Source organism: Eriocheir sinensis, chromosome 2 (genome assembly GCF_024679095.1).
Source record: "Eriocheir sinensis breed Jianghai 21 chromosome 2, ASM2467909v1, whole genome shotgun sequence".
NCBI classification, from domain to species: Eukaryota; Metazoa; Arthropoda; class Malacostraca; order Decapoda; family Varunidae; genus Eriocheir; species Eriocheir sinensis.
In genome coordinates this window covers 16,861,869-16,888,800 of record NC_066510.1, presented here as the reverse complement: position 1 = coordinate 16,888,800, position 26,932 = coordinate 16,861,869, and positions in this window count along the sequence as shown.

Sequence of the window (26,932 nt, the reverse complement as noted above, 5' to 3'; positions counted from 1 at the left end):
TTAAACGCTGTAGCAACATAACAAATCGCAAACACAAACAAGTGAAGGCGTTACAAGATTATTTGAGAGACAAACACATAAAGAAAAGTCTACAAGAACGTGAGATTGCATAAACATAATTAAATATATGAATGGATACTTACATGAATGACTGAATGAATGAACAGAAGATAACAGAAGAAAAAGAAAGAATCAAAATCAATACGAAAGGAACATTTAAAAAGACAGAAAAAGAAATAGAAAACAAAGAAGCAAAAAATAAAATTGAATACGACATAAACTAATGAAAGAAAAAATCAATATAGAAAGTGTAATAAAAAAAGACCTGGTACACACACACACACACACACACACACACACACACACACACACACACACACACACACACACACACACATCCCCCCTCCTCCCCTTACACCCGGGATGGTCAGTTTACATAAATATTCAAAAGCCTCCCAGTGGTCGGCGCCGAATTTGCATATCAGAGCAGCCGGGGCCTTCCTCTCACCTTGTAATCTGCGACGACCTACCTGCCTGCCGCCCCACTTACCCCCCCACCTGTGCCTCTCCCTCCTCTTCCTCATCCCCTACCACCACTCCCCCAGACACCACAGAATCACCAGTCCCCTTCCCCTTATACCTATACTACCACCACCTCCTCCTCGTCCTCCTCCTACTCCTAATAATCGTGTTCCTTATTTCATGTTGTGGATGGAAGATGATGCTGGGAAGGATAACGAGGTGAAGATGAAGAGAGAAAAGGGAGATTGTTACGGGATGATAGGTGTGTGTGTTTTTTGGGGGGAGTAGGTGTATTGTGTGTGTGTGTGTGTGTGTGTGTGTGTGTGTGTGTGTGTGTCACGGCAGGCACTTTAAACAAAATTCAACCACGCAAAAAAAAACAAAAAAAACACTGAGCCAAAGAATAAACAAAAATAAAAACAAAAAACAATATGCACAATACCTCCTTTCATAATACAAACACCATAAAACAAAGAACAACAACAGCAACAAGACCCCTCACTACGTTAACCTAACCTTCCAAATTCAATTAACACACACACACACACACACACACACACACACACACACACACACACAGACCCCCTCACCCCCTCTTAGCCTCTAGAAACACAACCCCCCCTCCTTCTCCTCCTCTACACACACTACTACATAACCAATTCCGCATACACAACGACACAAGCATGTAAAAAAAAAAAAATAACACCCCAGCGAGTCCTATTTCCCCTTCATCAGATAACAGCAGATGTTCGCCCTCCCTCCGTTTTCTTTCCCCCCACACTGGGCAACGGGAGACACTGTAACAAAAGGAAAACGGAGTCGCAATCGATCTTGAAGCGGATAAGAGAGAATCAGGAATAAATTGAGAGAGAGAGAGAGAGAGAGAGAGAGAGAGAGAGAGAGAGAGAGAGAGAGAGAGAGAGAGAGAGAGAGAGAGACTACATACATACACACTAACGGGATAAAGATAAGAAGCCCAAAAGAAAGCAAATGGGAAAGGAAATGTCAGAGAAAATGCCAACACTGAGAAGAAGAAGGAGGAGAAGAAGAGAAAGAGGAAAAAGATCAACAATAAACAACAACAACAACAACAACAAAACACATAAATAAAAGGGCGGACAACAAGATTCTGATAAAAAGGGGAGATAAAAGGGACTAAGTGGGGTCTGAAACGCCTCCCTTAATGCTGTAAAACTATAGGAACCCTTTTTTGTGACTCTTTTTTAACGTATTATGGGAGGCTGTATATGGTTTGATCCCTCCCTTTCCCTCCCTTTCTTCTCTCCCTCTCTTCTTCTCTCCCTTTCTCCTTTCCTCCCCTCCTTCTCCTCCTCTCTCCAATCCTCCATTATCATACAAGTCAGCCTTTCCTTTTTACTTTCTCTTATAATCTGTCTCATTTTCATTAGTTTTGTCATATTTTTCTCCTGTTGAATTTTTTTTCTTCTTATATTTTAGTTTCTCTCTCTCTCTCTCTCTCTAAACAGCAGCCACGCATCTTCAATATAAAGTAAATAAAGTTAACATCACTTCTGTAAGCCATTAATCATGCATGCACTTATATATTCTCTCTCTCTCTCTCTCTCTCTCTCTCTCTCTCTCTCTCTCTCTCACACACACACACACACACACACACACAGCGGAGGCGATGGCCGAGTGGTTAGCGTGCATGGACTTAGCATGGACTAGGTTCGAGTCCCCACAGAAACATACGCTGATTCTTCAAGTCTTCGCCGAGTGGCTGAAGATTACCCACATGCTGTCCGGATCATCAATCAACCTTAACTTCAGCGATAATGAAATAAATTAAGGGAAAAGACGATAGGAGGTGAAAGATGGAGAAACTAATAATGAAGAAGGCAAGCAAAAGAAGAAAACCTGAAGAAAAAGAGATAAAGGAAGGAATTAAAGGCAAAAACGTTAGGAGGTGAAAAAAGTTGAGCAAAAAAAAAAAGTGATATATTGAAGGTCTGCATCAGTTTCTTTCCCCACTTCCTAGAAACAACCCCAACCACCTCACCTCACCCCTTTCATCCCTACACGGCCCTACCAGCCCATCCCACCCCAGTAACCTTTCCCATCCCATCTCATCCCGTCCCGTCCCGTCTCGTCCCTTCGTTGCCCGCGTCCTCCTCAAGATGGCGTGTGGCAGCGGGCAATTAGAGAGCAAATATATTCATCAGCATTGCCTGACCGCCTTTACCTGTGCTCACGTCGGCCTTTGTTCGGCGGGGACAGGTGTAAATTGGCTGCGTTTCATTAATAACAACAGCTAAAAAGAACTCTTGGGTTTCATTAATTGAGAACGAGGAGAAACAGATTTTAGTAGTGGTTTTAGTACCTTGAGATCGCCTTCCCTCCCCCCTTCCCTTTCCTTCGCCTTCCCTCCCCCCTTCCCTTTCCTTCGCCTTCCCTCCCCCCTTCCCTTTCCTTCGCCTTACCTCCCCCCTTCCATTTCCTTCTCCTTACCTCCCCCTTCCGTTTCCTTCTCCTTACCTCCCCCTTCCGTTTCCTTCTCCGTACCCGCCCCCCCCCTTCCCTTTCCTTCTCCTTGCCTAATCCCCTTCCCTTTCATTTTCCTTACCTCCTCCTTCCCTTTCCTCCTCCTTACCTCCTCCCTTCCCTTTCCTTCTCCTTACCCTCCCCCTTCTCACCTCGCGTCACCAGCCCCTCAGCTCTAACCCATACCACAGAAGCACCAATGGGAATAAAAAGAGAAGGAGAAAGAGAGAAGGAGGGAGAGAGAGAAGTAAGTCGAAGGTTCGTGGGTCCGCGGAGGCCACCAAACCGACCTCTTTTTACTCGAAGGATTTGCAGGATAAACAAATACCTCAAGGAGTCTGCGGCCAAGAATATACAACTAACAATACTAATAATAGGAACCCACAAAAAAAGGTCCTCCATCAATACCGTCGTGAGCATGAGGCGAGTAAGTCTGACAAATGCAAGTTGAACGTTTATACTCGAACCTACGTTTGTGGATTTCAATGGGACAGTAAGTAACGAATAGGGAACGTTATAGCCATGCACTTCGCTACTTCGTTGAAAATCGTGGAGCGTGAGAACGGAATAAAAGAGAAAACATAAACAAACTGATGAAATAGACACGACAATAAGTTCACAAAGGATTTAGATAGGATGAAAACTCTTAAACAGGGAACGTTACAACAATGCCCTTCGCTACTTCGTTGTAAATCGTGAAGGTCGAGAACGGAATTAAAGGGAATACTCAAACAAACTTATCAAATAGACTCAACTTGAAATCCCTAATTGGACACGACAACAACTTCACAATGGATTTAGACAGGATCAAAAGGTCTTAAATAGGAGACTTTATAACAATACCTTTTGCTACCTCTTTGTGAGTAGTGGATCTCGGGAGCAGAATAAAACGAAAACAAAAACATTCTTATCAAATAGACTCAAGTGGTAATCCCTAATTCGACACGACAATTAGTTCACAAAGGGCTCAGACAGGATCCAAAGCTCTTAAATTAAATAGACAAAAGAATATATTATATAAAAACAAGGAGGAAAAGCACGCACATCATATATATTTAACGCCAGTCCGCAGTCGGCACAAAGTTAGAGACACAAAAGGTTGAGACATGATTCAGAACTCTTTTAACAGACGGACACAATGCGAAGAAAAAATACATGTAACAAACCAGACCACCAAGAAGGGAAGGACATGACAGCTACAAACCAAAATATATTCAAGTGACAGTTTATATTGAACACAACTTTAGATTTACAATAGGTTTAGACAAGGCTTCAAACTTATCGATTAAGTGGAGCAAAGCACTGACCAAAGGCAAAAAAATATAAGTCTGTCAAGAAAGAAAGGGAAGAGGAGAGAAAGAAAGAAAGAAAGAAAGGGCACTAAACATATAAGCCAAATTTAAAAAACGGCTTACATAACAACAGAAAAAAACTTCGATTTAAAACCAACTAACAAAAAATATCAGCCAAAGAAGACTAACGCTAAAGAAACACACTAAAGAAACACAAACTCAAGACCTATTCAAGCAACTATCCAACAGAAAACTAAACATCAACACAAAACATTACATTAACAAAAAAAAAACTTCAGACCCTATAAGACGATCCCCGAACTCCTCAATTAATAAACGGACCAAGGAACACACACACACACACACACACACACACACACACACACACACACACACACACACACACGAAGAAAAAAAAGTAACAAAGCAACAACAAAAAAGCCGACCCATCAAGAACCCTTTTTGCGCCCCACTTCACCTGAGCCGTCACGAGGCATCATACCTGGCCGGCACACCTTCCCCGCGACAGGTGAAATCTCCAGGTAATTAGTCTTTTCTTAGCGGCGCCTCGGGGGGTGCGTGGCTTATTTGTTCAAAGGGGAGCGTGTCGGCGAGGGTGCTGGGAGTGAAGGGAGAGTGGGAGGGAAGGGGCTTAAGTGATGGGGTAGGGAGGGACGAAAGAGACAGGTACGGTGGGTAAGGATGGGATGGGATGGGTAAACAAGGGAAGGAAAGGGAAGGGAAGGGAAGAGATGGGATGAGAGGGAAATGGGATGGAAGGAAAGGAAAGGAAGGGAAAAAAAGGGATGGCAAGAGATGGGTATAAAAGGGAAGGGAAGGGGAGGAAAGGGAAGGAATTAGTGGTATGGTATAGGATTTAAAAGAAAGGAAGGAAGGGAGAGAGAGGGAAGAATGAAGGATTGATAAAAGAAGGAAAGAACGATGCAACGGTATGATTATGCTTTCTTTTTCTTTTTAACAATTGAATTTCATTAACGTTACCTTCCCTTCATTATTCGGGTATAATATATGTTTGCACAGCTTCTCCTTCAGCTTCACACACACTTCTCTTCTGGTTCACGTACTATAAAAATAAGAAGTATGTTTAAGAGATGAAAAAACTAACCTAACCTAACCTAACCTAACCTAACCTAACCTAACCTAACCTAACCTAACCTAGCAACTCCTCACCACATACTTTAAACTTTTTCTCCGTTATAATGTATACTACCCTCTCACTCTTTCCCCCTCACTCTCACCCCCCAAAATAATTACTATCGGGTTCCTAAAAGGCGGAAAATACACGTTGTAATCACTATCATCCACAACCACAGCAGAAAATTACGGAGATTGAGGCCGCTTAGAAACAACCACGTCTTAATGATGCTTATTTGGGAGATGAATTCCCTGAAGAGGAGGAGGAGGAGGAGGAGGAGGAGGAGGAGGAGGAGGAGGAGACTGAAGGAGGAAAAGGAGGAGGAGGAGGAGGAGGAGGAGGAGAAAGATGAAGAAGGGAAAGAAAAGGAGGTACAGAAAAAAAGGAAAAAAAAAAGGATGAAAGGAGGACCGTATAGGTAACTAGGGTGAAAGGTAAATAGCAAGGTAAGTAGGTAGGTAAGTAGGTAGACAGGTAGGTATATGTATGGTCAGTGAGGGTGGACAGGGGGCGTGGATGAAAGCCGCTTACTGGATGCTGCCGAGTGATATGATCTGTCTGGATGGCCACCTACTGCTCGCTGACCTATTCTCCCTTTCTTCTATTCCTCCTCTTCCTCCCATTGTTCCCCTTTTTACCTCCCTTTAACCCAGTCTATGATTCCCTATTCACATCTTATTTACACCTTTGTCTCCTTGTGCCATTAAAAAGTAGTACGTCTCACATCAGTTTAGATCATTTCTCTTATCGAATATGTCGCTCAGATCATCCTTGAGCTCTCCTTTCCTAGGCTACTCCCTTGAGATCGACTCCAGCAATATCAGTCAGCCAGACCACGTCCCATACAAGCCTTCTATGGACTATTTTTACGGGTTAATGGCTGCATCGGGCATATTAAGGCCATGAAGTAGATATGCTAAGAAATAAAAAAAAAGTAATTGGAAGGGATGTATATTAGATCCAACGAAGGGGAAAAGTAATTAAGAAGCTGCCGTTGGTTTCTGAGTTCGTAATAAACAGGATCTCTTCGTAAGGGTTTGGAATTCGTGAATCTCTTCGTTTTCTACCAAATAAAACATTGCTAAACTTTCCTCTTCTTCTGACCCGTTACAGCAATTCCATCTCACCCCCACAACATCTTCCCTTCCCTTCCCTTCATTCAACCCAGCATCCACTTCTTCACCCCTTCATACACAACATTGCTATCCCTTCCTTCTGTCTCGTCCTCCATCACCATCCATCCATCTCACGGCTACAGCATCTTCCCAACCCTTCCCTCCTTTCAACCTCCCATTCCTTCCCTCCTTACATAGCACTCCAAGCCTCCCTTAAATACTGCCTAATCATCATCCATACACCCCCAAGTATAAGTCCTGCCCTTAATCCTCCTCTCCTCCCCCTTTACGCGTGCCACCCTCTTTCCCTTCCTCCCTCCCTCGCCGCCCTCCTGTGCACACTTCCCGTTTGAGAGGTTACTGTGTTCTTTTCTCAGACAGTAAGACCTCTCCTACTTGTCTCTCTCTCTCGTTTCTTAGAGTCACGTTTCTCATCTCCCTTTTCCTCCTCCTCCTCCTCCTCCTCCTCCTCCTCTTCTTATCTTTCTTTCTTGTGATTCTTGAAGGTGTGCAAGGTAGAGGTTAGAGCAATTAAATCGGGCACACAGGATGAAAAACTGGACGAGGTAAATATGGAAAAGGGAAGGAAGATAAGAAGTAAATAGTTAAGTCATATAACATCTCTCTCTCTCTCTCTTTCTCTCTGGTCCTCTCCTACCTTCCTCTCCTTCTCCCTCTACTTCTTCCTCTCTTTCTACCTCTTCCTCTCCTTCTTGCTTCCTCCCTCTCTTCCCACACTACTGTTCCCAGCCTGTATTCCCCCTCCCCCTTTCCTCCTCACAACAGCCTCCCTCTCCTCACCCCTTCCTCCCCACCCCAATCCTCGCCCTTTCCTCCCCATCCATGTCATCTCTTCCTCCCCATCCTTCCCCTTCCTGCAGCAGCCTCCTCATCCTCACCTCTTCCTCCCCATCGTCGCCCCTGCCTCCCCATCCCTCATCCCTATCTGCGTCACCCATCGGCCTAATCCACTCCTTCATCTGCAGCTCGCCGCGCCCTCCAGCAGGCGGCGCGGCGGTAAGAATCCCTTAGAGAGCACGTGGCTATATTTTTCCCTATCCCTCAACTATGAAAGATGACGATGGGTGAGCTATCAGGAGAGGAGGAGGAGGAGGAGGAGATAGCATCGGAAGGGGGGTGTGAGGATGGAGGGAGTTTTGATAGCTAATAATTACCTGTGATAAAGACGCCATCAAACACCTTTCTTCCTCCTCCTCCTCCTCCTCCTCCTCCCTCAGTATCTCCTCTTGAAAGCGATGCCCATAAAAGTAGCATTATTTTTTTTTTTACTTCAGAAAGACGAATACAAGCTAACAAAGGGGAAAAACATTGTCATACGTCACCTAAATATATATAAAAGAGTTAACTGAAGTCTGGAGGGAAATGAGTGGAGAAGGGGGTGAAGATGGAGGGAGAGAAGGTGGAGGAGAGGGATATGGAGGGAGACGAGTGTAGGAGAGATAAGGGAAGAGAGGAAAGCGAGTGGGGGAAAGAAAGGGGAGGGAGGGGAAGAGAAAAGGGAGGGAGGTAAAGGAGGGAGGTAAATGGGAGAGAAAACAGAGGGAGAAATTAAGGTGGAAGGAGGGAGAGAAGAAAGGAGGGAGACTGGGGAAGGAAGGAAGGAAACTAAGGAAAGAGAGGGAGGAAGGAGGTAAGGGAAGAGAGGGAACGAGTGTGAGAATATGAAAAAGTGAAGGAAATAAAAATAAAATATAGAAGTAGTAAAACAAATGCTAAAGATGAAGAAAGGAGGGGGAAGAGAAGGAGAACCAGTAAAGAGAAAAAGAGAAAACAAGGCGAAGAGGAAGAGGAAGAGGAGGAGGAGGAGGAGGAGGAGGAGGAGGAGTACAAAGGAGTACAAAAGAAAAGCAAACAGCAACAGACGTCTTGGTCCTAACTATATTCTGTCCAAATTAATTTGGCCAATTTGCGCCAAGAAGCCCCTCCCCCATTCTGGCTAAGCTCCGCCCCCCGTTCACCTGATTGGCTGTTGATGACATCATGCATTGTATCAAAGACACGTACAAATACATATGATTGAGATAATCTAGCTAGTTTAATGATTAAAAAATATTCGCAATTTAATTGAATGACGGCTCTCTACTTTAACATTCAATGACATCACCTAAGAAACAAAGTACAATATTAATACTGCCAGTTTTCAAGGGAGAATGGGCCCTTCAAACGCAATGTGCAGCAGCAGGAGGAGGAGGAGGAGGAGGAGGAGGAGGTATAATTGGAGAATCGTCACTTAGCATAGAGGGCGTGGCAAGGCTTTCACCGTTTGCATCTGAGAAGGAAATTAACGATCCGTATCTCACTGCCCCTTCCTTCCCTCCCTCCATCCTTCCTTCCATCCTTCCTTCCCTCCTTCCTTCCTTCCATCACTTCTTTGCTCCCTTCCTTCCTTTCTCACTCCTTTTCCTTCCTTCCTCCCATTCCTTATTCCTTCTTTTGCTTCTTCCCTTCATTTCTTATTCCCTCCTTCCTTCTTTCTCTCCATCTCTCCTTACCTTGTTATCTCTCATTCTCTCTCTCCCTCTCTCCCTTCCTTGAACTCTAAATCTCTCTCTCTCTCTCTCTCTCTCTCTCTCTTCCTGGTATTAGGTTGCCATAAAGTGATTCGAATCTCCCGCCAAACGCTTGCAAGTGTCATTGATTGTATTTTACGATCCTCCTTCTCTCCTGTTTCTTCTCTCCTCTCTCTGTCTCTCCCTTCTCCCCTCTTCTTTATTTCTCTCCCTCCTATTCTTTTCTTCCTCATCATCTCACTTCTATTCACTCGCTTCCTTATTTCCTCCGTGTTTTTCTCTCTATTATTTCCTTCTTTCTATCTTTCTCCTTCCTTTTTTCTTCTTCCTTTTCATCTCACCTCCACTCTCTCTCTCTCTTTGTTCCTCCGTCTTTATCTCTCTTTTCTCCTCCTCTTCCTCTCTCTCTCTCTCTCTCTCTCTCTCTCTCTTTTCATCTCACTCCTATTACCCCCTTCCTTCATTCCCTCCCTTCCTTTCCTCTCCTTTCCTTTAATATATATGTTAAGAACGCATGAAGGACAAAGGAGGGACAAATAACACATTCAGTAACATATCAAAGAAGTAACTTTTAATAAAACAAGAAGCAGGACTGAAGAAGCCCAAATATACATAGAGGATAAAAAAAAGGAATGAGGAAGACGAGTATGTAACGAGAAAATTAAAAACCTGTCTCAAAAACTAGTCAATACTAAAACGTCTTCATTGATATACAGAAGAGACGACAAAACAGAGGCTGGCCGGCTAGGTGGAGAACACACACACACACACACACACACACAGACTCAGGATACAGAAAAAAGGGAGTTATTTTCTCTCTTTTAAACTATTCTTCTCTTAACTAATTCCCCCTTCCTCCCTTTCCCTCCTCCTCCTCCTCCTCCTCCTTCTCTTCCTCGTTTTCCAATCACTCTTGTCCCTTATTATTCTCCACCTTCCATCTTTTTCTCCTTTTTCTTGTCTTCTGTTTACCTCTTCTTCTCCTCCTCCTCCTCCTCTTTCCACACCCTCCCTTTCTCCCTCTTTCCTTCCTCCTCCCCCTCCTCCCCTACTCCTTCTTGCTCGACAAACTAACTTAACGTCACAGTAAGGACCCTCAAAGCACCCTCCCCCCCTTTTCCTCCCTCTCCCTTCTCCCCTTCTCTCTCCCTTCCTCTCCCTCAATCACCACATACTTGCTCTCCTCACACACTTAATGAGCAAAAACGAATCTCCATGCATATTCATGAGCTCTCCTCCTCCTCCTCCTCCTCCTCTTCCTTCTCCTCCTCCTCCTCCTCTTTATCCTATCCATCCTTCTCCCTCTTCTCTTTTCTTACGAGCTTACAAACACAACTCCTTCCTTTAGTTTCACCCCTAATATTCTTCCCTTCTTCCATCTCTTCCTCTGTCTTCCCCTCTTCCTCCTCCTCCTCCTCCTCCTCCTCCTCTACCCGGTCTCCTCGAAATCCTTAAGTCGATAAAAGGATCCCACGACCACTGAACTGCAGGACTTTGGCGCCAGTGTCCTTCGTCTCCTCCTCTTCCTCCTCTCTTCTCTTCAACTTCGTCTTCCTTAATTTTCTTTCCTCCTCTTTATCATCATCATCATCATCCTTATCATCTTTTTTTCTTCTTCCCCTCGTCTCCCTCTAGTCCCTTTTTTTCTTGTTGTTTCTCCTTCTCGTTTGTCTTTCTTTCTTTTTTAGTATTTTTTGGGGGGGAACTTTTAAGAGAGAAACACTTAAAATGCACGTTAGAAATACAGTCTACAAGTTTTAGAAATGAAAAAAATAAAAACTCAACAGCAACGAAACCACACTAAAGAAGAAACCAATAAGAAACCACAACGCTATCCCTTCCCCCTCGCCCCCCTCCGCCCCCCCACTTTTCCCCCAATCCCCTTCACTTCAACATACCTCAAACTGAAAACAATCATGAACTCAACTCCCAAACCAACACAACCACAACCAAACCTACCAACCAAGCAACCAGTCTGTCATCCATAAACATCACCCACCACCACCACCACCACAACCACCAGCAGAATCAGCCACCGAGGGAGCCATCATGAAAACCAAAGTATATGAGCGAAAAATTCCAGATGATCGCGGAACAAAAACTGGCAGCGGCGGGAGCGAGGGAGCGAGGAAGCGGCCACATCAGAGGGACGGACGGGTTACTACTGCTGGTGGTGGTGGTGGTGCTGGCTGACGCTCTCTCTATAGACGTCCAGTGGCTCCACCTGACCTGACTCCCGGGCTTACTATGAAGGGAGAGAGAGAGAGAGAGAGAGAGAGAGAGAGAGAGAGAGAGAGAGAGAGAGAGAGAGAGAGAGAGAGAGAGAGAGAGAGAGAGAGAGAGAGAGAGAGAGAGAGAGAGAGAGAGAGAGAGAGAGAGAGAGAGAGATAGGGAAGTGTTGCAAGAATTTGTGAAGAAGGGAAAAAAATGGGAAACATGAAAAAAAAAAAACATCGGGTGTTCTCCATTTCCCCCGTTTTCCTCTCACCCTTCTTCTAAATACCCTCTTCTTCATCCTCCTCCTAAATCCCCTAACTCACTCCACAGTCCCTTCTCCTCCACCTCACCATCCCACCTCATCTCCCTCCCTCCGCCCCAGCATCCATTCTCCGCTACACTTGTCGATGATTAGATAACAACGCCGATGAGCTGATGTTACGTTACGTGGTGAAGCGGCGATGATCTCAGGATGCAAATGGGCTCTCAATATTTCACGGTAGATTTGGTTACAATGGCTGCCGGCGCGCTGATGGGCAAAGGGTGGTGATGGGGTGTAAGAAAGGGCGCTGGCGGGGTGAACGAGGATGATGCAGAGGAGGAGGAAAAGGAGGACGAGGGATTAAAGAGTGGGAGAATGTAGAGGAGATAAAAGGATGTGAAAGCGAAAACGTATGGAAAAGAGTAGCCGTAGGAGGAAGAAAAAACAAGGATGTGGAAGAAAAGGAGGAAGAAGGATTAAATTTTTAGGAAGAAGAGGATGTGAAAGGGAGCAGATGGAATAAGAGATGCAACAGTAGGAGTAAGCAAAATAGGAGATTAAGGAAAGTGAGGCTGTGGAAGAAAAGAAGAAAGATAGATTGGGCAGTAAGAGGAATGGAAGAGTAGGAAAAAAGAAGGATGTGAAAGCGAAAAATGAAATGAGAGAGAAAGTTGGAGGAGGAGGAAAAAAAGAGGGTGAAAAAGAGAACTGGGGATTAAGAGTGAATAGAGTGAAAAAAAGGATGCAAAAAGGATAACATATAGAAGTGAAAAAGAGGAATAGAGAAACAGGAGAAGACCTAAAGGATTGAGAAGAAGCAGGAGAGAAGAAATGCGGGATGGAGAGGAGTGAAGAAAGTGTAAAACGCAAAATGGAAGGGAAGGAGTGAAAGAGATGGAATACTCTATGAAGAAAGACCTAAAATGGATGCTGGATGAGAGAGAAGATGCTCAGTGAAAGTCAAAGGTTGAGTGGTGATGGATGGAGTCTGGAGGGAAAGGAAAGGGAAGGATTGAGGTGAAGGATGTGTTAGGGGAGGAGAGGGGTAGGGGGAGTCCTACAGAGGGGTGTGACTATGAAAACTTTAGGTCACGAATATAATTAAATCTCTCTCTCTCTCTCTCTCTCTCTCGACGTCGTGGGCGGTTTAAGTACCTCAAATATCTTCCGCCCTTTCTCTCCTCCTCTTCCTCCTCCGCCTCCTCCTCCTCCTCCTCCTCCTCCTCCTCTTCTCGTTACCACATGCAGCGAACACATCAAGAGATCGTTTAATCCCTTCAGAAAATAAATGTTAGCAATGTATAATATTTTTCCGGTTGCTCTCCTCTCTATCTTTTCTCATTTTCCCTTTTCTTTATCTCCTCTTCTCTTCCCTTCCTTTCACGACCTCTTGTGTTGCTTTCTCTTCACTTCCTCTCCTCTTCCTTTTAAAAACTTCTTCTCTTCCTTTTTTTTCCTTTTACTTCCTCTTCTTTCTAATCCTTTCTCTCTTCACGAGCCCTTCTGTTCCCTTCTCTTCACTTTCTCCTTTGTTTTCTTTTCTTTACTTCCTCTTTTCTTCCTTTCTCTTTACTTTCCTCTTCATGTCTTCCTATTTTTTGCCATTTTCCAGTTGGCTGAATATTATTACCCTCCAGCATGAAACGTCTTTTTACAGGAGGAAGAAAAAGAGGAATAGGATGATGATGATGAGGAGGAAAAAAAGTCCGCATTATACCTTTGTCAATCGTCCATGCAATACTCCATCAAATAAATCACTAATATATTTTTCCTACAGATTCTCCTTTTGATTCACTTAACCATATCTATCTTTTATTTTCTATCACGTTATTTCCAGGTAAAAAAAAAACATCTACTGGTGATCTATGTTGAACTATCTCGCCGATCGCATTTTTTAGCATCATTACAAAACTACGTACCAACAACAAAAAAAGGAATATAAAGCGTAATATCCCAACCATTACATGCAAATAGTTTACAGAGACGAGCAAGCACAACCATTACCCGTCAAATTACCAGGCGATTACCTGTCATTAGGGGACCAGGTACGGGGAGATAGATGCATTATTATCATCATCAGCTTCATACAGGTAACATACAGGTCACATACGTACACATCTTGCCGTCGCCCGCTGAGTTAATAGGACGAAGAAAAATTAAATAAAAAAGGGAAAGTCGTGCCTCCAAATAGGTCCCTTAAATCAACAAGCGAGACAAGCAGTAATGAAATGTGTATAAAAGGTAAAGAGAGAGTAAGGGAGAAGGAGAGGAGCAGGAGGAGGAGGAGGAAGAGGAGGAGGAGGAGGAGGAGGAGGAGGAGGAGGGAGGTGGAGGAAAGCAAAGATGTGGTGGCTGTATGGAAGGTGGGAATAGGTGGAGGAATGGGAGAGCAGACTGGAATGAGGAGAGGTGATAAGGGAGAGTATGGATAAGAGGAAACAGAGGGCTAAGAGAAAACAAGATGGAGGAAAAATGGAAGAATGGAAGACAGGGAAGGATAGGAGAAAACAAGAAAGATGGAAACTGAAAAAGAGGAGGGAAGGGCAGAGTCAGGAGATAAGGTGGAAGGATGGGAAGGAGAAAAGGGGAAGAGAAGGAGGAATAAAGAAGATGGGAAGCTAGGAGAGTGTGGTGAAAGGAGAGGTGCTGATGGAGTTTAGGTGATGAAGGGAGAGAGAGAGAGAGGGAGGGGGTGATGAAGGGAGAGAGCGGGGGAGGGAGGTGATGAAGGGCGGATAGGCTAGGAGTAATGAGAGAAGGAAGACGAGGAGTACGGAGAGATGGAAACGGAGGAGGAGGAGGAGGAGGAGGAGGAGGAGGAAGAGGAGGCGGAGGAGTTTATAAATAGCACGAAAGAAAAACTCCACAAAAAAACTACATCAATATCACCGACAAAACAAAATGAAATAATACACACACACATAATAATAATAATAATAATAATAATAATAATAATAATAATAATAATAATAATAATAATAATAATAATAATAATAATAATAATAATAATAATAATAATAATAATATCACAAAAATCGAGTTACCTGCAGGTCCAATCGAACAGGTGTGATGCTTCTCTCTCTCTCTCTCTCTCTCTCTCTCTCTCTCTCAGGTGTCAGGGCACAAAGCTATACACTCATGAAGCCGCCAAGCCAAGCTGTCGACGAGAGAGTCTGGACAGAGATCAAGTTTTGGCCAGCGAGAAGAAAAATAATAATAATAATAATAAGGAAAAGCAACACGAGGAAAAGTTTTATGTGGCATGCACGAGTGTTTGAGTTAATTGAAAGGTGTAAACACTCCCTTATATGGCCCGGAAAGATACATGACCTGCCTGTTTACCTACGTTTGCCCCACCTGTGTGGATTTGATTGTGTGTATACCTGGGTTTACCTGAGTCACTTTCATTGATGCTGTGTTTACCTGTATTTTAAGTGATCATGCAGGCGTTCCACAGGTGTTTTTGAAGGTGGGTATGTATAGTCTGATCGCTTCATTTCTTTCTTCCTCTTTTTCCTACTTCAACTTTTTTCTCATCTTACTTTTCTTCCCTTTTCACCTTCACTATAGACTTTCCTTTCCTCACTTCTGCTTACTATCCTGTTTTGGTCTCTTCCTTTTTCTCTCTCTCTTCTGGTTCACGTAGGTATAAGGGCCGTATTACAAGTCCAATCCAAGAAGTTTAGGGTCCCCACGATGGTCGGTTTATCTGATCTCTTAATCATCCTAATTTTCTCAACTTCTCTATCTCTTTCTCTTTTTATATTTGTTCCTCTGCATCTTCTCTTTTTATCACTCTCTCTTCTCTCTCTTTACTTCACTACCACACTTTCTTTCATCGTAAACGGTTATCACATTTCTTCTTTTTCTTCTTTTGCCTTCTCCACCATCTCTCTACTGCTTCTTCTTTTTCTTCTCCTTTTTCCTCCTCCTCCTCCTCCTCCTACTTCCTTCTCTTTCTGAAAATCATCACCACCTGTTCTTCCTCCTTAAACGCTTACATTTCTTCTCCTTCTTCTTCTTTTTTTCTCTTTCTTATTCTTCCTTCACCATCTCTTCTTCCACCATCTCCTCTTCCTCTTTCTCCTCATCTTCCTCTTAACTTCATCATCACTTCTTCCTCTTAAACGGTTATCACATGTCTTCCTCTGTCTCTTCTACCATCTCTTCTTCTTTTTCTTCTTATCTTCCTCCTCCTCCTCCTCCTCCTCGTCGTGCCGTGCTGCCGCCCTCCTCCCCTCCGTGACCTCCCTCGCCGGGGGTCACCGCGCACCCGTCCCAGCACTCCCTAATTTTCACTCCCTTCTTTTCCCGGATCTTCCCTAATCCTCCCGCGGCGTGACCCTAAGTGTTATGTAATTTACGCTAGTCTCCCTTTTTTATATTAGTGTTGCTCTTTTTTTCTCATTTTCTTGAAGGGTTTAATAGTGCAAGTCATTACGCTATCTTAATTATTTACCTACGTTACTTCACTCTTTTACTTCTCCATTTCATCATTTCCCGTTTCGTTACCTCTTATATCCATCTGCTGGTTTTCGTCCCTTTCCCTACATATTATTTCCCCTTTTCTCTATCCTTGCCTTCCTTCCTTTACTCCTGTACTTCTGCATTTAATAATTTTCCATTTCTTAACCTTTTTGCATATCTAACTTCACCTGCATTCTTCCCTTTCTCTTGTTATCTTTTCTTCCTCACACGTCCTATCGAACTCAACCATTTATTTCCTTGATTTTCTTCCCTTTACATCCGAATTATTTCTCCTCTTTTCTACTCTCGCCTTCTATCATTCACTCCTCTATTCTTCTTCCTCTTGTTCCCTCTCTATCCATACTCCTTTCCCTTTCCTCTACGTTCTCCTTCATTAATTTCTATATTACTCTTCCTCGTCCTCTTCTTACCTCTCTATCCATACTCCTTCCCCTTTCCTCTACATTCACCTTCATTCCTTTCTTTATCCCCAGTTCCTCTTCCTCCTCGTATCCTCCTCCCCCGAAGCAAGACTCAGCACAAGATCCATTACCACGTGAACTGACTCTCCTCAACCTGGCTCGGGGCAACACCTGGCCGGCTAATTACCCTCGTTCCTCCTTCACCCTTTCACCTTTCCTCCGCCTCCTCCCCTCATCTAAGCGACCCTGAGAGTGAATATAGACCGAATCCTTCTCTCCTTCGGTCCTTTCTTCTGCCTCTTAGAAAACACGCTGACATCTATTGTTTCACATCCTCAGTTCTTTTCGTGCTTTAAGCTCAAACAAACACATGATAAGGAAGCATATGTGAATTTTCTGAGTCACGACCAATAGTAACTGTTTAGGGTATTGTTCGGTTAGGTTAACCGAAGGGCCGCATGTGCCTCAATAGGCGTCATTTAAACAATCCTGCCTGCGCCACCACATGGCTAAGAGACATTCACTAACAGCCTCCTAAAAATGAAGTCTAAAGAGCCAACAATAACCTCAGCCTAAAAAAAAAAGACCAAAGGCAAACTTGTAGTTTTTTTTTAATTCTCAAAGTTCCCGAAAATGCACAAAATTCCCATGGAAAGTTTCCCAGATCAGTATTGCAGGGAATTTTACAACACTATTTCCATCCAAGCACCGAACACACACACACACACACACACACACACACACACACACACACACACACACACACACACACACACACACACACACACACACACACACATGTGGCGCAGCTGGTTAGAGCGCTGAGCTGCCAGGCTTCACGGTCTGACAGGGCGGCGGTTCGAGCCCGCTCAGGCCAGATTCTATCCGTTGACTAGGAGTGGTTACTGTCCCCTCTTGAGCAAGGGGGATGGGGTGTGTGGTGTGTGATGTCCTGGCAGTACTCATAGATCGACGATAAAGAGCACTTGCTCGTGTCAGGAGGGTACCTGCTGGCGATTACGAGTCCAACACGTGATCAGGCTGTGGTGAATTACACACTTCAGGCGCCAGGGCCGGACATCCTCCCTCCTTCAGGTTCTCCTCAACGACCTCATCCTCATCCTCCTCACGTCCTCCCGTCCGCCGCCCGACGCTGCCCGGCCCACGCCCCGCCACGCCCTGCCCCTCATTGTTTTTTCTCTCCCGCGGTTAATTATGCTGAGTTACCGTCAGGAGGTGGACGGAGTGGATGAGTTATAGGCTCTTAATGGCCGACGCTTCAAGATTTAAAAGCTGCAAGAAAAAAAAAAGAAGAAAAAAATAACAACCCACAAACTCTCATAACAATTTCTTCAACTTTCCCTAACGACGACTAAAACCTAAAAACTATCAAATTCAAACCCTAAACATGAATAACTAAGAAATATTTAAGACCATTCGATTATTTTTTTAAGGGGATATTGAAGTTTGTGCATCTGTGTATCATGTGCGGGCGTGGGGGAAGATGCAACGTGCCGCGGGAGGCGTGGGGAAAGTGCTAATGAACCAGGTGGCGCGGGCAGCTGAGCGTGTGAAGCGGCCGCGGTCACCTAGCAAAGGGTAAGGTAGGAAGGTAAGGAGGCAAGTCGCTGGGTTTGTGTGTGTACCGTACTTTACCTGAGAGAGAGAGAGAGAGAGAGAGAGAGAGAGAGAGAGAGAGAGAGAGAGAGAGAGAGAGAGAGAGAGAGAGAGAGAGAGAGAGAGAGAGAGAGAGAGAGAGAGAGAGAGAGAGAGAGAGAGAGAGAGAGAGAGAGAGAGAGAGAGAGAGAGAGAGAGAGAGAGAGAGAGAGGGGTCACGAGGAGGGGGCAGGTGAGGTTTAATTGGCCCTTTATTGTCTGAGGTTTTGTTTTTAATTTAATGTTGAAGATAGTGTGATGATTGCTTGTAAGAAGAGTACGTGGGTTAAAAATTATTTTTATTATAATTATTTATATTATTTTTATTATTATTATTAGAGAGAGAGAGAGAGAGAGAGAGAGAGAGAGAGAGAGAGAGAGAGAGAGAGAGAGAGAGAGAGAGAGAGAGAGAGATAACAGGCAAGCAAAAATATAAAAAAAAACATCTTACGAACACAAACAACACACGAAGACAAACAGAAAAGAATATAAAGAAAGAAGGGACGAAAGAGAGGAGCACAGATAAAGACCTATACAAACATCCCGACAGACACCAAAGCAACTAGAGCAGGTAATAACACTAATGAATTCTCAGGTACACGGAGACAGGCTGCAACACACCCTCCCTCTCCGGCAGCCGCGCCCAAACTGACGGTGACGCTGACAGACAACCTATTGAAACACGAGCCTGGTGCCATCTATCCTCTTTGATGGGTGGCGCGTCCCTTCCCCTAGCCCCCACGCCTCTCTTCCTACCCTTCCCTTAACCCCAATCCTCTCTTTCTACCTTCTCTTTCTCCTCCTCCTCTATTCCTACCCTTTTTAATCCCCATCCTCTTCCTTCCCTTCCCTTCCCTAATCCTCTCTCTCTTCCTCTTTCCCCTCTCCCTCTATTCCTACCTTTTTAACCCTCTTCCTCTTCCTTCCTTCCTTCTTCTCTCCTCTATAAATCCTGTTCCCTACCCACTCTCCTCCTCCTTCCTCCTCCTCCTCCCTCCTCCTTCTCCTCCTCGTCCTCTCAAGACTCCATTAATCTTCTAAGTCTCGTGCGCTGTCTTTGTAACTTTAGAAAATTAACTGGTATCTTAATTTTCTTTTTCTCCTTTCATTGTGGAGTAAAAACGTTGGTGTTGACGCTTACGCTAAGGTTGTGTAGTGTTGTTTGTGTTGTGTGTTGTGTTGTGTTGTGCTGCGTTGTGTGCGTCTCTCTTTATGGACCTCGGTAATATTTCACGCTCAAGAAAAAGGTTTTATTATTGTTGGCTGTCGATGTTCATTGAATTAGACGAAGACAGAGTGGTGGTGGATGTTGGGGGTAGGGGTGGGGAGGGGGGGGGGATAGGGCTGTCTGATGGTGTTGGTGGTGATGATGATGATAATGATGATGATGGTGGTGGTGGTGGTGGTGGTTTGCTGATGCAAGTTAGCTAGTGTCAATGTACTTTAATTTATGTTTGATGGTAATTTAGTGCAGATTCAATGATATAACATGCAGGAACCCACACACTTAATCACCCACACACCCAATCAGCTCCCCACCCCCCACCCACCCCCCCCCACACCCACACCCACACACACACATCACCGACCTCTCAAATAAATGTTTATACCACCAAATGTTTATACCACCAATGTCACCGCAACACGATATATTACAACTACACAGGTACAAAAACAAACCACGAAGAAAACACAGGCACTCCTTGCTGTTAATTACCTGCGACACCTAAGCGGCAACAACAACTCACACACATACAAATAGGAGGAAGGAAGGAAAGGCCTCCCCAAACCCTGAAACCTTAACTCAGGTCCTCCACAGGTAAGTCACTCGCGCGCACAGGTAAAGTATGAGGAGTGGAACCAATCGGACTCACACGCTCGATCCATTCCTCATTAGCATTCACCTGGAGCCCCCTGCGGCCGGCAAAAAACGGGTGAGTCACTAATAACTATGCATCACGGAGAGTGTCGGAGCCTCAGGAACAGACGGGAGAGTTATGGGAGGGGTTACTTGAGACTAAATTAGGAGGAGGTGGGGATGTAGGGTGAGGGGGAAGAAGGAAAGGTAAGGTATGACAAGCCAGGGGAAAAAAAGGGTAAAGGAAAACTAAATTAGAGTGGTGAGGAGGAGGAGATGTTGAAGGGAAGGATAGCGAAGGGAGGAGATGAGGATGTAGGGAGAAGAGGGGATAGGGACGGGTAAGGAAAGAAAAGGGAAGGGAAGAGGAATAATAAGGGAAGGGATAAGAGGAGAGATAAAGGAAGGGTAGGAGATGATTATAAAGTACGGGGGAAGAGGGGTAAGGAAGGATAAGACAGGAAAGGTGAGTGGAATAAAAGGGGAAGAGAAGGGGAGGGAAGACAATACTAATAAATGGAAATCACATAAATTTTTTGGGTTCTTTTGAGGGTTAAAAATAAGCAAAACCGAACCTGGACGAACCTAAACAAAAGAATATATGAGAAAAAAAGAGCCCTAATAAAGTTGCCTACGTAATATCAAGAGGACTTTCACTAGAACCCAAAGGGGGCAAGAGGACCTTCAAGAGTACCCCAGAAGATGAATAAGAAGGAGAGGAAGAAGAGGAGCATCATTCGCAGGATCCATTTATCTCATTACCCACAGCATCCCATCATCTCGGTAGTGCTTCCCCATCGACACCTACAAGTATACCAATCAATTCTAAGTCTCGCATCCCCTCTCCTCTTCATTTCCTCTTAATTAATTACGAAACTGACCGGCCCATTAGAGGCGACGTCCACGCTATGAGCTTAATTATCCCCAACATAAATCTATCTAAACTTACTCCGCCGGCGCTCTCAGACAACTTAATTAAAAGGCAACCATCAACATCACGGCGGCGAGAAAGAAAAGCCACGAAGAGAAACGCAAACGCCGACAACACAAAAAGGAGGCTCTGAAATATATATAAAACGGCGGAGCTTCGACTTGAAATATTGTGATGGCTGAAGACTTTATGGACAGAGGGAGGGAACGGGAGGAATAGAGGGAGGAATTATTTTTCGTCCTGGTCCTCCTCTTCGCTTTGTACCTTCCGAGGCCTTGACGTCACCGGGGAGGAAAGCGCCGGTGAGTTTATATCTTCGTCATCATAAGAGCAAAAAGAAGACTGTGTCGGCGCCGCGCAGGAGCGTGGAATGAACCTTTAGCGGCGGCGGCGGTGGTGATGGCGGTGGCGGCAGCAAGGGAGGGGAAGGGAATAGGAGTTGGATGTTCTATTATTTGCGAAGATAAATGGTTTTATTGATTTCCGTTGAGTACTTTTGTCTCGGAAAAGAACAGATAGAGAGTTGAATAAAACGTAAATAAATAAGGCCACGCAAGAATTCTGGTATACAAATTTAAATAACATATAATTTAGTTGTTTGTCCAATTTACACAAAATTTCGAACTCTGAATAAACTGAGGTTCAAATGGAAAAAGTATTTGTTCATAGTAACAACAAAACAAAAGAATGAGTAATAAATAAAGTAAAGTTGCCTGGGTATTAGTGGTGATAAATCGTTCGTGTAGAAATATTTCACAAAAAAACACACACGAAAAGACACAAAGGTTAAAAAAAAAAAAAAAAACAGTTGAGCTTAAGTACCGTAAATAAAATAATTCCTTAAAAAAATTCCAAATGTTAACTTTCGAATAAACTGGAATAGCTAAATGTACACGCAATACACCGACGCACTTCACGGCAATATAACAACCATCTTGTCTGGTAGTTATATAAAACCCACTCCAAGGATGATTAACCAAAGCAAGAGTCTCCTCCTTCGCCACCTTCTGCAGTTCAGGCACGCACGCTGCAGCAGATGCCCCCACACTCAAGGCAATCACAGCACACCACGCCTAGACACAGCACAGCACGCCACTACACAGCATTACACAGCACAGAACAATAATGCACAACAAACACATCACAGCGCGCCTCTACACAACACACCACGCCACAACACGCCATTACAGAGTGAGAACTTAAAATCGGATAAGAAAGAGGTTGATGAAAAGTGAGAAGAGGAGAAACAAGGATATAGATGCTGGAATGGGAATGAAAGAAAGAAGAGGACGAGGAGTGAAAAAGAAGAGAAGAGAGGCTGATGGAGATAGAGATGTTGGAATGGGAATGAAAGAAAGAAGAGGACAAGGAGTGAAAAAGAAGAGTAGAGAGGCTAATGGAGATAAGAGACAGAGAGAAGGAGAAGATATTAGGCCGTGTTACTAAATTAGCATATCACAAACACGTAAAGGGAGCGACAGGTGGAGAAACGGATGGAGGAGATAATTAACTAGAGGAGAAAGGTAAGCTAGTAGGAAGAGGAAGAGGAGGAGGAGAAAGAAGGGAAGGAAGAAGCACCACACCCCTACTAATGCTCTTCCTATTCTTCCTCCTCCTCCTCCTCCTCCTCTTCCTCCTCCCACACACACAGGTGGAGCGTGACATAGCCCAGGTGAAGGTCAAGGTGAGCAGGTATGCTGATTGCCTACCTGTATTGCTCTCTCAAGGTCATGGCAGTGAAGGTGGTGACAGTAGTAGTAGTAGTAGTAGTAGTAGTAGTAGTAGTAGTAGTAGTAGTAGTAGTAGTAGTAGTAGTAGTAGTAGTAGTAGTAGTAGTAGTAGTAGTAGTAGTAGTAGTAGTAGTAGTAGTAGTAGTAGTAGTAGTAGTAGTAATAAAATACGTAAGAATCAATATATAGAGGAAAGAAAAGATATAAAAGTATGAATTCCCACCCAACAATGCAAGGACACCACTAAATCTTGCAGGGGCGAGGTGGCGAAAGGAGGTCATGAGGTGGAAAGGATTACGAGGCGGGGAAATCAGTGCACTGGTCACGGAGGGTCAAAGGTCAGCTTCTGGTGGAGAGGGAGAGGAGAGAGAGGGAAAGGAAAAAGGAGAAGGAGAAGGAATTGGAATTGAGAAGGGATGGAGGAAGAGAGATGTAGAGGCGAGTGGAAGGGTTTGGGAAGTAAGACGGGAAGGAAGGAAGAGAGGGAGAGAAAGAGAGGAAGAGGTAAACTGAGTAGAGACGTGAAATAAAGGAGGGAAAGAGAGGAAGAGGGAGAAAAGCAAAGGGTGAGTGGAGGGGATTGGTAAGTAAAAGAAGTAAGAAAGAAGAGAGGAAGGAAGAGGCAGAGACAAACGAAGAATAGTGGAGAGATTTGTACATTAAAGAAGGAGGGAAAGAGAGGAAAAGAAAGACAAACAGGAAACTGATAACACAAACCCACTAATAAGAAAACTAAATAAAACAAAAGAAGGAGAAAAAACACAAGAAAAAAGAAGAAAAGAGGAAGAGAGAGACAGATTAACAAATAAAAAAAGGGGCAAAAAAAAAAGAGTAACACAAACCCACTAATAAGAAGACCAAATTACACACGCACAAAAAAAAGGGGAATAAAAAGGGAGAAGATTTAGGAGGTGCAGTGAAGAAAGTGTTAGGATAGGGAAGGAGGTGATGACGGGAGATGAGACAGACGGAGGAGGGGAGGAGGGGAGAGGGAGAAGGAGAGGGGGAGGCAAGGACGTAAGGGGAGAAAGAGGAAGAGAAGGGAGACAGGGGAGAAAGAAGAGAGAGGGAGAAGTGGTTTTAGGTATGGAGGAGGTGAAGAGAGATAGGTGGTGTATGGATGGTGAGGGAAGGGGTGTTGAGGCAGAAGAGGAGGAGGTGGAAGAGGAGGAATGGAGGAGAAGGAGGAGGAGGAGGAGGAGGAGGAGGAGGCCGGAGTCATGCATACGTAGCCACAATCGTCCCTTTCATGCTTAGGTTTATATTATTAGTCAAGGTCGAATCTTCTTTTACCTTCCCCTGACCTCTCCTCTTCTCTCCTCTCTTCTATTCTCCTTTCTTCTCCTCTCTCCCATCTCTCTTCTTTTCCTTCTCCCAACCTCCCTTTCCTCTCCTCTCCATTCTCCTTCATCCCTTTCCTTTCCTTACTTCTTCCCTTCTCCTCTACTTTCTCTTCTCCCCTCTTCACTCCACTACTTTTATTTCTTCTCCTCTCCTGCTTTCTCCCCTCCTCTCACTCTTCTCTCATTTCTCTCTTATCTCATCTCTTCTCTGCACTGCCTGGCTATTTTTAATTTTTCCTCTTCCGTGTTCCCAAATTTAGATCAGAGAGAGAGAGAGAGAGAGAGAGAGAGAGAGAGAGAGAGAGAGAGAGAGAGAGAGAGAGAGAGAGAGAGAGAGAGAGAGAGAGAGAGAGAGAGAGAGAGAGAGAGAGAGAGAGAGAGAGAGAGAGAGAGAATGCATAATGTTCAACCATGCATATATCAACTTCTAAACATAAAGAAAACACATGCCACTTTAGTTAAGCAAATGGACCTTTTTTCTACTCTAATTAGTAAAGAATAAACGATTAAATGTGACGTAAAAAACAAAAATAAGAAAACAACAATTATACTAAACTACTATTACCGCAGCAACGATGGGAGGAAGAGGAGGAGGAGGAGGAGGAGGAGGAGGAGGAGGAGGAGGAGGAGGAGGAGGAGGAGGAGGAGGAGGAGGAGAAGGAAAAGGAGGAGGTAAAAGAGTGACCCCGTGACCTCACCTCAGTCTGACCAACACCACGTGACCTCCTGATGACCTCTTGACCCGGACGTGCCTGGACTGTTTCACTGATCAGCTGATGAGAAAGGACCTTTCAAATCCCTCCCTCCCTCTCCTTCCCTCTCTCCCTCCCTCCCTCCCTCCCTCCCTCCCTGTCTGTCTGTGTCCTTGTAATTAGTTCTCTTTCCTCTTGTTTATTCTGTATCTTGTTTTATTTTGTCATTTTAACTTTTCTTTTTCTTCTCTTCCTCCTCTCCTATTTTTGTTTGAACTCTTCTATATTTGATTTTCTTTTATGTCTGGTACTTCCTTCTTCTCCTCCTCTTCCTCCTCCTGCTCCATCTGTTATTCGTCGTTTTCAAGCACTCTCTCTCTCTCTCTCTCTCTCTCTCAAGTCTACTGTCAATCACTAGCTTAGAGAATGATAACAATAAAAGAATCACTATGGGAGACCAGATGTATACAAGTAAATAATGAATCTGAATAGTGCATTAAGAACAGGTAAACAGGTTAGGGAAGGTAGAGAGTCAAATGCCATCAAGGTAATGCCGCGTGTGAGTGACTGAGAGACGTACAAGGACTGGCTTAGCGGGGCATAAAAACAGACTAGCCCACTACCCCTTTCTGCCTTACCCTTACTCAATGAAAACAGGAGGGAGGTGGACTAGATAGAGAGAGTGTATAGGAGAGCCAGGCGAAGTTGATGGACTAGAAATAAGAAGGAACGTAACGGGAGTGATTAAAATGGGGAGGAAAAGGAACAGAAGGATAAATATACAGGTTAAGTTAAGGAGAGCCAGGCGAATTTGATGGACTAGAAATAAGAAGGAACGTAACGGGAGTGATTAAAATGAGGAGAAAAAGGAACATAGAAGGATAAATATACAGGAGAGCCAGGTGGAGTTGATGGGGTAGAAATAAGGTTGGACATAAGAGGACTGGATTGAGACGAGGACAGAAAGGATGATTGAAGGCTAGAGGGAGGATAAGTTAAAAGAGCCAGAAGAAGTTGATGGGGTAGAAATAAGGATGGACGTAATAGGAGTTGATTAAAAGAAGGACAAAGAGGCCGAAGGAAGGATAGACGCTGGATGAGTTAAAGGAGGCAGAAGGACTTAGGAGGATAAACGTAGAAAGAGTAGATCAGAGGAGGATAAAGAAGAGATGAGACAGGAAGGATAGAGGTAGGATGACCTGGCTACGTTAAAAAGGTAGAATGACTTAATTGAGTGCAGAAACGGGGTCAGTGTAAAAAAATAAGAAACATGATGGACAAAGAAGAAATGAAAGAGGGATAAACGTAGAAGGAGTGGATTAAAGGAGGATAAAGAAGAAATGATACAGGAAGGATAGGAGTAGGATGATCTGGCTACGTAAAAAAAGGTAGAATGACTTAATTGAGCACAGAAACGGAGGTCAGTTTAAAAAAAAAGAAACAAGATGGATAAAGAAGGAATGAAAGAGGGACATGAAGAGAGAAAAAAAGACAGACACACACAAACAAACACAGACTGAAAGAAGAGAGGAGTAGAAAAACGGAGATGAAACAGAAGCAGATAAAAGAGGATCAGAATAATTAGACTGAATAAAAAAAAGGATACAAGGTAGATAATAGCAGCACATGAATAAAGAAAAGGAGACAGACACACACAGAAACAAATACAGACAGACGGAAAGAAGAGAAAGAAGAGAAGAGAGGAGCAAGACCCGTCATATCAAGTGGATGGCCTAAAAATGGAAAGAGGAATGAGGGATAGAAGGGATGGAGAGGGGGACAGAGGCAAGGGATAGACCATTAATCAGGGTCGGGATCGCAGCAGCTTCCCCCTCGTGTGTCTGTATGTCGCGCGGCTGCTGTTATCTCCCTGCCCTGATGGATGCGTCGCGGCGGCCCTGTCACCCGTTAGGAGGACTCGACTACTGGATGGCTCTGTTTGCAGCGACTCCCGTACGACACCCAGAACTGTTTTTAATCTTTTATTTTATTTGCTTCTCAACCTAACTGTCTTTTTATCATTTTTCACTAGCATTGTGTGTTTAATGGACGGCCAGAAGACATACAGTATTTTTTTTATTCATTTCTTAAAACCTCAAGTCTCCTCTACGCCGAAAGACATTCAGAACTCATTTATTCGCCTTTTCGTTACTGACTTTTCGAAACCCAATTGCCTTTTCGTCTTCTTGATAGCGAACGTGAATCTTCTCTACGCCAAAAGATGCTCAGAACATTT